This window comes from Pinus tabuliformis, chromosome Q (genome assembly GCF_031772625.1).
Source record: "Pinus tabuliformis cultivar Carrire ecotype Pingquan chromosome Q, CPIR1, whole genome shotgun sequence".
NCBI lineage: Eukaryota > Viridiplantae > Streptophyta > Pinopsida > Pinales > Pinaceae > Pinus > Pinus tabuliformis.
In genome coordinates, this window is record NC_142296.1 from 807,068,820 (window position 1) to 807,082,563 (window position 13,744).

The following is a 13,744-nucleotide window of genomic DNA, read 5'->3' on the forward strand; positions in this document are numbered from 1 at the left end:
TCTCTCCAGAGTAGTCACTTTTGATCCTTTTCGGACTCCCTAAGAGAAAAGGCTCACTTGAGCAGTTTGTCACTTCGAGCTCACAAAACATTCGAAGGCGACTAGAGTCACCTTTTTGTCCTTTTCTCGCCTCTTAAAACATGAAAAGGTCAAGTTGTGTCCTTGCGTCTTAAAATTTATTTGGCTGCGATAAACATTACCTGGTTAGATCTTGTGTGCGTTAGTTTGAGTAGGGTCCTTTATCGTTAGAATCCCTTAGGTCTCGTTTGAAGTTTGTCATCCTGGCTGAACCGTAGACTCCCGTTCGAAGTGATCAAGGGTCTCCGTCTTCCGTTGCTCCTGAGGTACCGGTTGTAAGTGATACTCTTCCTGTTATCCCGAGTATCCAACTGATCAACTCTCGCGCTCCGGACGACGAAGGTTACGAAATTCATTGGAACCCCATCTGGGAGCCTGACGAGGACGATATTCCTTTTACCCCCCCTAATGTTTCGTCTCCAATGTCTACCTCTCACATGGATGAAACATCTCCTAGAGTGAGTGAGACACCTGTGTTGTCGAATATCGACACTCCCATCCAAGCTACTTCTCCACTCCCCCCACGTTATTAGTCGTTGAGGGATAGGGTAAGTTCCGGGACCCCTGCTTCGACTATGTGGGATCCCCATATCACTCCCACCACGGGATCTTTTGTTTCACAAGTCCACACTACACCTGTCACTTCAGTTCCGATGAATCCAACTGTTTGTGTAGCACATTCAACTCCGGTTGTTAGTGCCGTAGCAGCGTCTTCAGCCTTGAACACTGGTGTTGGTCCCCCTCACGGTCAAGTGAGTAATGGCCAGTTGGCACTCTCACCTAAAGTTTTCCACCCTGCACAAAGTGCTCCACCCTCTTCTAGTCCCGTTCCAGGAGGGGGGCCATATGATGCCTATGGACAAGCTGTTCAGGATCCGAACGCGCAAGGTCCACTCTTTTATTACGATTCTACTGGTCAATACCTTCAACTTTCTCAACCCTTGCCTACTCAACCTTTTGTTGAGGTTTCGGTACCATTATCCATTGCTTGGAACCCTGGTACCAACTCTTTCCATGGAGGCCAAGCAATTCCTGCACAGCTTCAAGGACCGCCTAACCAAGGCCAGCCATCTTATGTGAAAACCCCCCAAGGGTAGCAATATTATGGACAGTCTTACCCAGGACAATATGGGGGCCCACAAGGACAACCCTATCAGGGACAACCTTCGGTCGCTGGTGGTTCATCTTTTACTTATCCGAATCAACCTTCTGGTTATCCAGGGCAACCTGGTACCCAGCAAGGTTACCCGTCTGGACAACCAGGACAACCTTACATCCAACAAGGCCAACCTGGTATCCAGCAGGGTTATCCCTCTGGACAAGCTGGAAAAACTTATATTCCACAAGGTCAACCGGCCGTCCAACAGGGGTATCCTTCTGGGCAAGGGGGGTAGCCTTAGATACAACAGGACCAACCCACTGCTCAGCCTAGTCATCCTTCTGGGCAAGCGGGTCAGCTTTCTACACAACAAGGCCAACCCACTGCCTAGCTTAGTCATCCTTCTGGACAGGCTGGCCAACCTCAAGGTCAACCGGCCGTCCAGCCCACTCAACCATCTGTTCCGCAAGGACAACCCTTGGTTGCACAAGGGCAACCTGGTACCCAGCAAGCACATCCTTCTAGGCAAACGGGTGCGTCCCAAGCCCAACCAGGCCAACCTTCCGGCCAGATGGTCCAAGCTCAACCTGTTCAAGGACATCCTTCTGGGCCCCAGACTCAAATTGGTTATCAAATGCAAGGTGGGCCACGATCCCAACCTTCTTACCAAGCACAACCTTCTTATCAGGCTCAGTATGGAGCTCAGCAAACGTATGGCTACCAGCAACCCCAGGGGCAAACTCAATTTACCCCTTATCAAAATTATCAACAAATGCAGGTCACTCCTTACCAGAATTATCAGCAACAGTATGTTGCACCTGCAGGACAAGTTGCTAATCTATGGGGTGCTGGGGGCAGACCCAGGGTCAACTGTCTGCTTATGGACAGAATCCTTATGGACAGAACCCCTATGGGCAAAATCCCTATGGGAAAAACCCTTATGGGCCAGGCCCATCCGGACAAAGTCCTTGGGGGCAACCACCACCTGGTTGGAACCCTGGTACTACCTCTCTTCCACAGCCACAAATGTCCTTTAATCCTCAGTTTCCATTCTTAGCGATGTTGGAACTTCCAGATGTGTCCAAGTTGATGAATGATCCCATTCTTCATAATCCATATTGGCCACCAGTTCCAACTAAGATACCCGGTGATTGCCCGAAATTCGATGGCAAAGCTGGTGAGGACCCTCAAGCCCATGTCATGACCTATCACCTTTGGTGCTCATCCAACTCATGGCTTGATGACTCCATCCGGCTCTGCCTCTTCCAAAGGACTCTCACCGCTCAGCCGCTAAGTGGTATATTGAGTTGAATCGCGGAAAATTTCAAGATTTCAACTCGTTGGCTATGGCTTTCCTAACTCATTTTCAGTTACCCATTCTGTATGAGACAGGGACACATCTCCTTACGTCTCTCAAACAGGACACGACCACACATATATTCGATCATATACATGAATGGAGACGGCGTCATCGCTTGATCAAATTTTGGATTCCTGATCAGCTCCTGACCGATTGGTTCACGACTTCCTTTGTCCCTGCAATTGCACGCGACATCGCCATGGGAGCTTGTGTAACTGAAGAGCAAGCTATCGTGCATGCTCAGTACCTTGACTTGGTATATTCTCAGTCAAGTACTTTATATGATTATTTTCCAGACGCCCTGAGACCCGGAACATCCAAAGCTCCGCCAAAACCATCTTTTGACGGTGTTATTGGCTCTGTAAACGCATCTTCAAAGAAATCATCTGCGAACCCTGGGAAGTAAAAACATAATGCTTCTAATGGAAACACTTCTCAGGGTCAATCTAATTCTGGAAGTACCTTCAAGGTAAACGCCGTTCAGTCCACCACGGTGGATAAATCCTTGAAAGGGAAAAAGAAAGGGAAAGCCAAGAATAAATCCGAACAGCCCAAATAGGACTCCCCTAAACCTCCACCTGAGGAAGGAGCCAAACGTAAACCTAAGTATCCTTGTCTTATTTGTGATGAGGATCACTACACTAAAGACTGCCCTAGGCAGTCTGAAGTTAGTCGATTATTGAAAGGTGCTCCTGGGACTCCTGTTGTGCTTAAAGAACCTTTCCCTTCTCAGCAAACTCAAATGGTGGCAGATCCATCGCAACCTTCTTCTTCATTCGGCTCTCAAGTATTCCTGGCTGGGACGATTCCCATCCATGTCACTACTCGAGTGAAAGAATATCCATCTCATTCCGGGAAAGAGCCGGAGGTCCCCTCCAGCGCTCCTCCGTCCAATTCTGGTCCACTCCACATCGAACGACCTAGCACTGAGACGACGATCCGACCCCCTCCAAAAGGTGTTCTCCGGAAGTCTTCTTACAACCCGAATGCTCGTGCTGCTTAGCACTACAGCATTGTTGAGGACTTAGCCCAGGCTCTGTCTGCTATGTCCGCTCTAGAAGTCCTCTAGAGCTGCCCCTCCTAGAGGAAGTCCTTGCTATCGGCCATCGGTGGCATAGACCCGGCTGACTCGGATCTGATTTCTTTTGATCTCGAGGGCTATACGCCAAGACTGCCTCACCAAATCGCTTTCCTTATACAGGTCATCATCAATGGTAAAATGATTCATCATACAGTCATTGATGAAGGTGCCTCAACTTGCATCATGTCTGTTGCTTGCTGGAAAGCTATTAGTTCTCCAACATTGAGCCAGTCTCCTACGACGTTAGAAGCCTTTGATGGAAGAGAGTCCCGTCCTTACGGTACCCTCCAACGTGTGACCATATCCTTGGAAGGGAAGATGGTAGAAGTGGAGGTCGAAGTTGTCGACGCTAATCTTACCTACAACCTCCTCCTCGGATGTAGCTGGACATACGCCATGCAAGCCGTGGCTTCCTCCCTTTTCCGTGTCATTTGTTTCCCTCATCAAGGGAAGATTGTCATGGTGGACCAGCTCTCCTTCTTCGCCTCTTCTTCCGAAGGTAATGTGTCATTCGTGGAGCATACCTCTAAATCATTCAAGAGTGTGGGAGCCAGACTTTTTAAGGATCCCACCCTAATGGGTGTCTTTCAACTTCCACCTCTGAATCTCGCCCCTATTAACATGATTTCCGTGCGTTCTGATCTGTGGGTCCTTCCTCCCACTAATCAGATAGAATCTCGGGGTGATATGATGCCATTCGAGCGCAATAACAGTGATGTCAGCCTTCACTCCATTTTCAATGGACTGAAGCTTGGGGGGCATGTACCTCGAATTGAGACACCATGCTAGGGGGCATGCCCGTCCCTTTATTCTCAAGTTTAATGCGCTTCGATTTGTACATACATATGTGTGTGTGTGAGTTTTCATGTTTTCGGTTTGGTGTGAAAGCGTGATTGCCCCTTATTGTGTCATTTTGCTTCTTGTGCAGATGTCGGGTGCACCTTACATTGGTTTCGCTGATGGTGCCTGCCGCAGCACTCGTAATTTTTCCTCTGCGGCGTGGGTGATCTACGATCCTCACGGTGAGTTGATAGATCTTCAAGGTGTCTGTTTAGGCTGTACTAAAAACAATGTTGCTGAATATAGCGCTGTTATTGAATTATTAGCCGAGGCAATTAATCTCGGTATTCGTACATTGCTTGTTAACCTAGACTCTCAACTTTTCGTCCATCATCTCAATGGGCGATATTCCATCAGAGACCATCACATTTTAAGGTTATACTTACGTGTTAAATTGTTAGAAAGGGATTTTGACTTTATCACATATCAGCATATTCCACAACGATTAAACACATTATCTGATGCATTGGCCAATCATGTATTAGATAGACATTTACGTAATTTATAATCAAAACATTATACAAGCAAGCACATAAAAGCACAATAATAAACCATAGGCATATGTATATATATATGTGTGTCATAATGTTTGCACCGCATGCATTACAAACCCAAAAAATAATACATGTTCATCCTGATACATCCTCGGACAACATGTCCCTCAAAAATATGCATGAAAGAAGCCTAGGAGTCTATTCGTGGTGGTGCTCATGATAGCACGTCACCGCGCGCACCAAGCGTCTCAACAGATGATGGATGCGGGTCGGCACCCCCACTGTGTGCCTCTGGTATGCAAAGGGCACGTCCGCCAATCTAGCATAGCCTGGAATCCTTTGGGTAAGTCCCTCGAGATTATGCACCAGCTCTTCCCCCACGGCTCCCCTTGCCTGAGGGTCAGCTGCAGGTTGGTCCCTCCGCGCTATAGGAGACAAGCCGGCTGGTCGCTCCGGGACCACATCTGCATATACATACAATTGTCATCAGAACATGCATGTATTGACAAAAAAAAAAAGAAAATATATAAAACACCAAAAAGAGAAGATCATACCTAACTCCTCTTCCCACTCCTCCCCCTCTGGCAGTGGGAGGTCTGGATCTCCCATGAAGTTGGTTCCCGCGTATGGCCAATCCTCTACCACAATCAGCTGACGGTGAAGCCATATGAAGAACTCGGGCCTCCATGACATCTGTTGGCACCCTCATCCTCTGGGCATCAATGCTGCCCAGCAAGCCATCCTAGGCTCTCACGGCAATGGGTCCGCCACTACAGCTCCCTGGTACTGAAAAAGTGGCAATCGTTCCAAGAAGAACGACACCACAATCGAGCCATACCCGAACTATTTCACTCCCCCGGGCTTACACTTTGTAAGCTGCCTTTTTATATTTGTAGTCACCGCTGTAGCCCAGTCAAAAATGGTGGGGCTAAGGCATTCTGTCGCTAGTAACAGATGATTCTTGCTTCCCTCATGGGGCGCCTGTACCCCAGCTGCACGCATGATAGTGAACAGTATCACCCTAAGAGCCAAGTCATGGATGGTGGCGATATCCACCTTAGCACTGTTTTTCCCAAATTGTGCCTCTGGGCACACACGAGCCTTCAATTCACCTATCTTCTCCTCGGAAGGCCTGCTTCTGGTCAAAATAGGGCTCGCCGCTCTCCGTGACAGCCCAGTAATGAAGTACACATTAGATACATCCATCTCTAAGGTCTGATCCCGTAAGCAGAATACTTGGTCATCAACATCCCAAGCATCCACTATGAACTGTAATAGCTCCGGTTGAGCTCGCAGATAAGAGGTGAGGAAGAACTTTTTGAGACCACAGTCTCTCAAAGCATTCATACATCCCTCATCCGCTATGGCCAAGGCATCTACAGCATCATTCTCCCTTTCTTTCCATTCCACCACCATTTTTGCTTGTTTTCTGCACCCACAAGGATGAATACATCATTAATGAAACCCTGGTAGGCTTACAAACCGGACAAATTTCAAAAATGATGGGCAAATTCAAATAAAAAGTTAGGTCGCGCGGTTGGCGCGACTGTTTCTAAAACAGTCGCGCCAATAGCGTGGCACCTTTGGGTAAATGACCCCATTGGCGCGGACCCGTGCCGAATACCTGCGCCAATGGGGCGCAACCCTAAATTTTGAAATCCCCCTTGCAGAGGCTCAATCCGGGAACAAAATGCATAAAAAGAGTATGAAAATGGAGATAAGGGAAGCGCCTCTTACCTGAAACTGGCGGAATCTCAAATGGTTGCACGGATTGGCGGTAATCGTTGCTCAAAGTTTGCTCCCCAAATGGATCACCACCACTATGCAAGAGGTAAAAAGTAAAAGTAATTCTATTTTTTACATTTTCACCATATTTATAGACTTTTTGACTTGTAATTAGGGTTAAAGAGTTCTTTTTTGAATATTTTAATATATTTTTGGTCGAAAATGGATTTTACGCTTGCTATTGGTGCTATGACAGGTCCTTTTTGCAACTTCGATGGTGGAACGAGTTGTATTTTATACTTTTTCGGACTCGGTAAATACATGAAAAGGTCACTATGGAGTCATCTTTCAGCTCTTTTCTAACTCGCTAAAAATGAAAAGATTGTCGGGTTTCCCCTCTTGACTCGTTAAACGTAAATAAGAGGCGGTCGTCTTTAAACCCTTTTCCGACCGTGTAAAAACGAAAAGATCGTCGGACCCTTGTCGTTTCGGGTTCGTTAATGGTTACGAAATGACGTGATGTTGATCGCTTTTTTACTTTTTCAGATCGATATCACTACTCATGAAAAGTACTCCTCGATCGTAATGGTCGGGCGATTCTTTCGAGCATTGTTTTATACTTTTTCGGGCTCGTGAGACACAACTTTACGAAAAAGGACCCCCCTGGAGTTTCCTTTTTTGCTGTCTTTTCAAACTCTCTAAACATGAAAAGACGCTGAGTTCTTCCTTTGTCAAGCTCGTTAAAACTTTATGACATTGGAGTCCGTCGAGATGACGCCTCACAAGCATATGCTATCCCCGTCAAGCTTGTTAAAAATAACTGGGGTACTCGCCAGAAATGGTGGGGAAAATGGATCCATAATCATTGTCGTGTCGGAAGTATGTCGCTCTTGAACATGGCACTAGTCTGCATTCGTGTCTGGGTGGGAACATCACATCTTGTTTCACATTAGCCTCCATGGGTTTGGGTGATCCTATTTGACCTCTCATCTGCTCATTGCCTTGTCACCATGACCTCTTCTCATTTGATGTCAAATACTGCCAAGTCCACTATAGTGCCGTCGATATGTTCAAGAGAAGTTGACCTCTGCAGAGTTACAACCTCCCTCTGATACCTCACATAATTCTGAATCACCACAACATCTTTCCTCTGTCTCGTGTCAATGATGTGGGAAACACTATGGCCCACCTTTGATCAAGGTCACTTCCTGTCGACTTCAGCTCATTATCCAGGAAGCTAATCTAGAGACTCCCTTCGGTGCCTTGGAGCCTGCATGCCTCAATGGTAGGTTCTTCGTGTTCGATGAGAGGTTTTCATCCTTGGCCTCCGATCGAATGATTCTACGGGTGTTCGATGCCAGCTCATTGATTCACACGCCGTAGATTGTACCTATAGTACCTTGAGGACCATTGTCATTATTGGTGGTACCTCTCGCGTCTGTTAACAGTTTTCATCATTGACTGGTAATCAGACGATGTTCATGCATGTTCGACTTCAACTCATGTATTCGCATGCTTGAACTTGTACTCTGTTCGGGTCGAGATGGAGCGCAAGACCCTGGATTTTGTCTATCGGGATCCAGGCTGCGATTTGTGGCTTCTTATGATCATTACATGACTCATTCACTGGATGGCTTTGACCATACCTGAGTCTATTTATCGATCCTCTCTGGATGGCTGCGTCCATACCTTGGATCTAGATCGTTATGTACTCTATTATGGATGGTTGTGCCCATACCACATACATCATGTACTTGAGATATCAGTTGTACTTCTTTACGCAGGTTCTCCGGCGGCAGTGTTTTCAGTCACGCATGTTCTTGTAAAGCATTTCACCCCTCTCTCTCAGAATCGGGCCTCATGCTTTAGGGGGCATCTGTTACACAGCAATTTGTCACCATTTGTCACCGTCCCTTTTACCCCTCACCCGCACACTGGAGGACTCTTTTCGGGACCTGTGAGAAGTGACATGACCTGAAACCACTTGCATCATATTCCTCTAAGTATGAGCTTCATTTGCCCTGAAGACATCTCCTGCAAAATCTCCATGAAAACAACTATTTTTGCATTAGCGTGGGTCCTTAGTTCACTGCCCGCGCCAATGAGGGAAATCCTCTAAAAAGGGCGCGCTATTGGCGCTCTGTCTCAGAGTCGCACTCGCTCCAACCGAATTGAGTAAAGTTTTCAACCAACAAACTCCCGAAGGTTCTCTTCAACCCATTCACCAACTGAATCTATGTTGAGCTAGGATGGTTTGGCTTCGAATCTCCATAGAAGGGAAAGTGGTTTGCCACCTTTCATGGAATTTTCCAAGTGATAAAGCCAATCCCATGAATAATGTGGTTGATCCTATCTCTTTCTTCTCTATCTATAAAAGCTTGCCTCTATGCCTTGAGCAAGCTAGTCATAGTCATAATAGTCAGTAGTTCCAGGAGTTCAAGAGTTTGAAGCTGCAAGAGCCTTCTTTGCACCCATAAGGCCAAATCTAAGTAAGGAGATTCTTGTCATCCAAAGAGAGAGAGGCTTGTTCCTATCCCAACAAGCTTTGCAAGACTTGTGTAGCTGACTACCCAGCCAAAGGAGGATTTGACGTCAGAACAATAATTGTATTCTTCTTTGTTATTTATTAATAATAGATGACTATCATTATGGTTCCACTCTCATTGTCTTATGTTTGATGTTGAGTTATATCTTTTCTGACTGATATATAATTGCATCTACTAGATTTTATGCTTGTTTTTGTGTTGTTCTTTGCATGTGTAGGTGTCCAATCACGGAGATCGTGGGGATCGTGACCAGCCAAGGCAAAGGAACGAGGGTGATATCTCTTCGACGAACACTAGCGTTGGAATCCAAGTAGGTTCTCACCATCCACTTTGTATTTGCAATTAGGGACTTGCGTGATAACATTGTTTGATTGTTTCTAGACCCGGTCTGGGCTAGTAGGGATTGCCTCTGTCCGCAGAGGGGATTTACCTCCACAACACACGCCGCAACAGAAAGGGCGCCAAAGCCCAGGAAAACTAGGGTTTCCATGCCGCACCCCGGCGCTGAAAATTTGGGGTTTCCACGCCACGACGGAAAGGGCGTTGAAGCCCAGGAAAACTGGGGTTTCCATGCCACGCCCTGGCGCCGAACATTTGGGGTTTCCACGCCGTGACCGAAAGGGCGCTGAAGCCCAGAAAAACTGGGGTTTCCATGCCGCGCCCCGGCACCGAAAATTTGGGGTTTCCACCGGCACTGAAAATTTGGGGTTTCCGTCGGGCTCCTAAAATTCGGGGCTTCCATGTCACTCCAAAAATTTGGGGTTTCCACCTGGTGCCTAAAATTTGGGGTTTCCACCGAGCTCCTAAAATTCGGGGCTTCCATGTCGCGCCAAAAATTTGGGGTTTCCACCCGATGCATAAAATTTGGGGTTTCCACCCGATGCATAAAATTCGGGGTTTCCACCAGGCTCCTAAAATTCGGGGCTTCCATGTCGCGCCAAAAATTTGGGGTTTCCACCAAACCCGGCGCCTAAAATTTGGGGGTTCCACCCGGCGTAGAAAAAAAATTGGGGTTTCCGCCCAGCCCAAAATTTTTTGGGGTTTACAAGTCGCGCCCAACCCTGGGGAAACTTGGGGTTTCCGAGTCACGCCCCGGTGCCCAAGCCGGGTGAAACTTGGGGTTTCCATGTCGCACCCTGAACGAAACTGACGGTGCCCAAGCTTGGGGAAACTTGGGGTTTCCGAGTCGCGCCACGACCGAAATCGGCAGTGCCCAAGCCTGCGGAAACTGGGGGTTTCCAAGTCACGCCCCGACACCCAAGCCTGCAGAAACTGGGGGTTTCCAAGTCACGCCTCGGCGCCCAAGCCTGTGGAAACTAGGGGTTTCCAAGTCACGCCCCAGCGCCCAGGCTTGGGGAAACTCGGGGTTTTCCATGTCGCGCCCTGGCGCCCAAGCCTGGGAAGCTTGGGGTTTCCATGTCCCGCCCTTTAATGGAACCACGGGTTTCTGCATTTTACAGCGTGAGGGAAACGCGAGGAACTTGGGGTTTCCATGATGATTCAAACCAGCTCGCAAGTCTCTGGAACTTGGCGTGTTTAGAAACCGCTGCCCAAGTCTGGGGAACTCGCTGTTTCAATGTCACGGCACACCCTGAATCGCTTGAGAGTCTGTGGAACTTCAGATTTCCATGTCGTGGGGCCACGAAGAGCTGCCAAAGTCCAGGGAACTCGGGGTTTCCATTTCGTGGTGCGATGAAAACTGCTACCCAAGTCAGCGGACACACACGGGGTTTCCATTTTGCGTCACAACAAAAATTTCTACCCAAGTCTGGGAAACGCGGTGTAAGGACCTGCGGTTCAGTTTCTCCCCGTCAGTGCGAAGTGAAAACCCTACGACCGAAATGTGCGAAGGGACATAAGTATAATGCGCATTAGAGGTGGAGCGATGGTTGGTTTATAGCGTGGTAGCGTTTGGCACAACCCACGGGCTAACTTACATGTTGGGGCGACTTAAACGAAGGATTGCTTGCCGACCAACAATCTGATGGCAAGTTTGCGACGTGTAAAGGCGTTTTGGCACGCGGTGGTCGAGTCGTCCTGGGCAGCGACTCGCCCAACCGCTCGTATAAATATGGCAAGGCGTTAGAGGATTTGGCATTCATTTGAAGATGGACATTCGAACATGAGCACTCGGTGATCAAGAAAAAAGTGAGAAGTAGTGGAGCAGGTCGCAAAAGAGGTGCGGGCATATATGCGCCAGCTCTTGGGAAAGCACACATGATACGCACAGGTTTCGGTTATTAGGTGAGGGCGCGGGTAAGGAAGGCACCCGCCGTTCGGTGTGACACGGGGTGTCTCAGGTAGGTCAACCGCCCGTCGTGGAAGAAGAAATGCGGAGGTGTCTCGGGTGACTCGGGTAAGTCGCCCGCTCGTCGTGCAAAAGGAAATGGGGGGTGAATCGAGTGAGGTCACCCGCCCGTCGTGCAACGGTAAACGAGGTTCGGTCGAGGAGTACGGTTGGCAGCTCGTGTGAGGGCGCACCCGCCCAGCTCGGGCAAGGAACTCGGTTGGCACACGGAGGTGTTGCGTATTTGTAAAATTGGCTAAGTATGAAACTTGGTGTTTCCCATGTATACTTGTAAAGCCTCATAAACATTGTAGAGTTGAATAATATATTGTATTCGGGCAGACTCATTGTTCAAGGAGTTGCCTCTCCCTTTATACTGCGCAATTATGTTCTTCATGTATAATTGTTGATGATAATGAATGTTTATGGGTGTTCATTGGTATAAAGGAAACATAATAATACTTGGTTGCGAAAAACAAACTAAGTAGACTAATGGTTGGGCGTAGTCCATGAACATAAGTATTGGTGAAAAGAAAGTGTTCGGTGGCGCCGCACCTCGCCAAGTACGGCTGAAAGACTACTGTAGGCCTGGGGGCGTGACACGCGGGGTTCCCATGTCGCTCGCGCCATGTTGGGCGTGGCACACGCCCCTTGATACCTCCACGATGGGTGAGCCACCAAAGGAAGGCGCGCGGGCGACCCTTATTGTGTGCCCGGATGAAAGAGGTGACCATGTGCGGACGAGTTAGGATGCGGGCAGGTGTGCGACGTGTGGCGACGGGTGTAATCGGCGAGATGTTGGAGCCGACCCATGGGTGCGACGGTGCACACGAAGGGATGCGGCGGTTCGTTGGAATGGGGCGTGTCGAGGTTATGTGGCAGGTCAACCGGGCATGCATGTTGAGGGAGCCAACCCTTGTTATCCTTGAGAGACACGGCCCTTGGGCGAAATGATGCGTATAAGTAAGGAGGATGGCATTCGACGAAGGGACATCGAGCTCAGACTTCCACATCATAGAACAAGTGCGAAGGAAGGAGTTGGGCGAGAACGGAAGGAAGAGAAGGATGCGGGTAAGAGGGCTGCACCGGCGGATGGATTACAGAGGGTAGGTCGGGCTTGGTAGTGCAGACAGGCAGAGCGGGGTGGGTTACCATTCGGGAAGGCAGGTCGCACTGCATGCGGGCCGTGTGCCCTCACTATGGACCGCACCGACGGGTAGAGTTTGGGCGCCGCGGAAGGGAAAGTTAGGCGGATAGGTTCGCAGTTCAGGTGTGGAGTTGTGTCGTGCAGGCCGTGGGACAGTGTAGCATGACCACACGACACAACAGGTTGAAAGAATAATTGAAGAAGATAAATTTATGGTAAGTTATTTTCGCTGCATTGTTAAGAACACTTATTGGAAAATTGACCGAGTGTTGAAGTAGGTGCAGACCGTGTACTCAAGTATTGGTAAAAAGAAAAAGTACGGCGGTGCCGCACCCGCTTATGCGTGGTTGAAATACTACCACTAGGATAGGAGCGTGACATGGGGTCTACCAGTCCCTCCTTGACAGAGGTCGCCAAATTTCGGGGAACCCGTGGATTCCATGTCCCGCCTTGTCGAAAGCATCCCAAGCACGGGAAATTTGCAGTTCCCATGTCTCGTCGCGATGGAAATCGCCCCAGGTGCGGTAAACTTGGTTTACATCGAGCCTGCAACCTCACATCAAGAAAAAGGCTCGGTTGGTCAAGAGAATGAAGGTTTCTTCATTGGTAAAGGATCTCGCTAAGGATCAAAGGTTGGAGTCTCTTCTAGAGCTAGTCCACCACGGACTATCAAAAGTTGAAAGAAGGACAGAGTGCCGGGGAACGAAGCACCGAAGAAACAAAGTGCAGAGAGGAGTAAGGACTCGACTTGTGCTTGGGGGATATTATTGTCAAGGGTCTAGGGCTTCACAATGACCAATAAGAAGCTTCAATGAGAAAAATTTACGAAAGGGTTTTCCTCTGAGAGAGAGAGAGGTTTTTCCCTGGCAGAGAGCCAACATCTTGTGTTCATGTTCTTATGTTTTTGGCACCAGTTTGATGAAAGTAAACACACATGCATTAATAAGAAGAGAAGAAGATTAAGATAACACGATAAATTGCAAAAGAGCTTCACAAATTGTTATCAAGTCTAGAAGAATCCTGCTATACCCCATTGCCCCAGATTCTTCAACGCAGTATTGGAGCTAAGGTGACACATCAAGGAAAG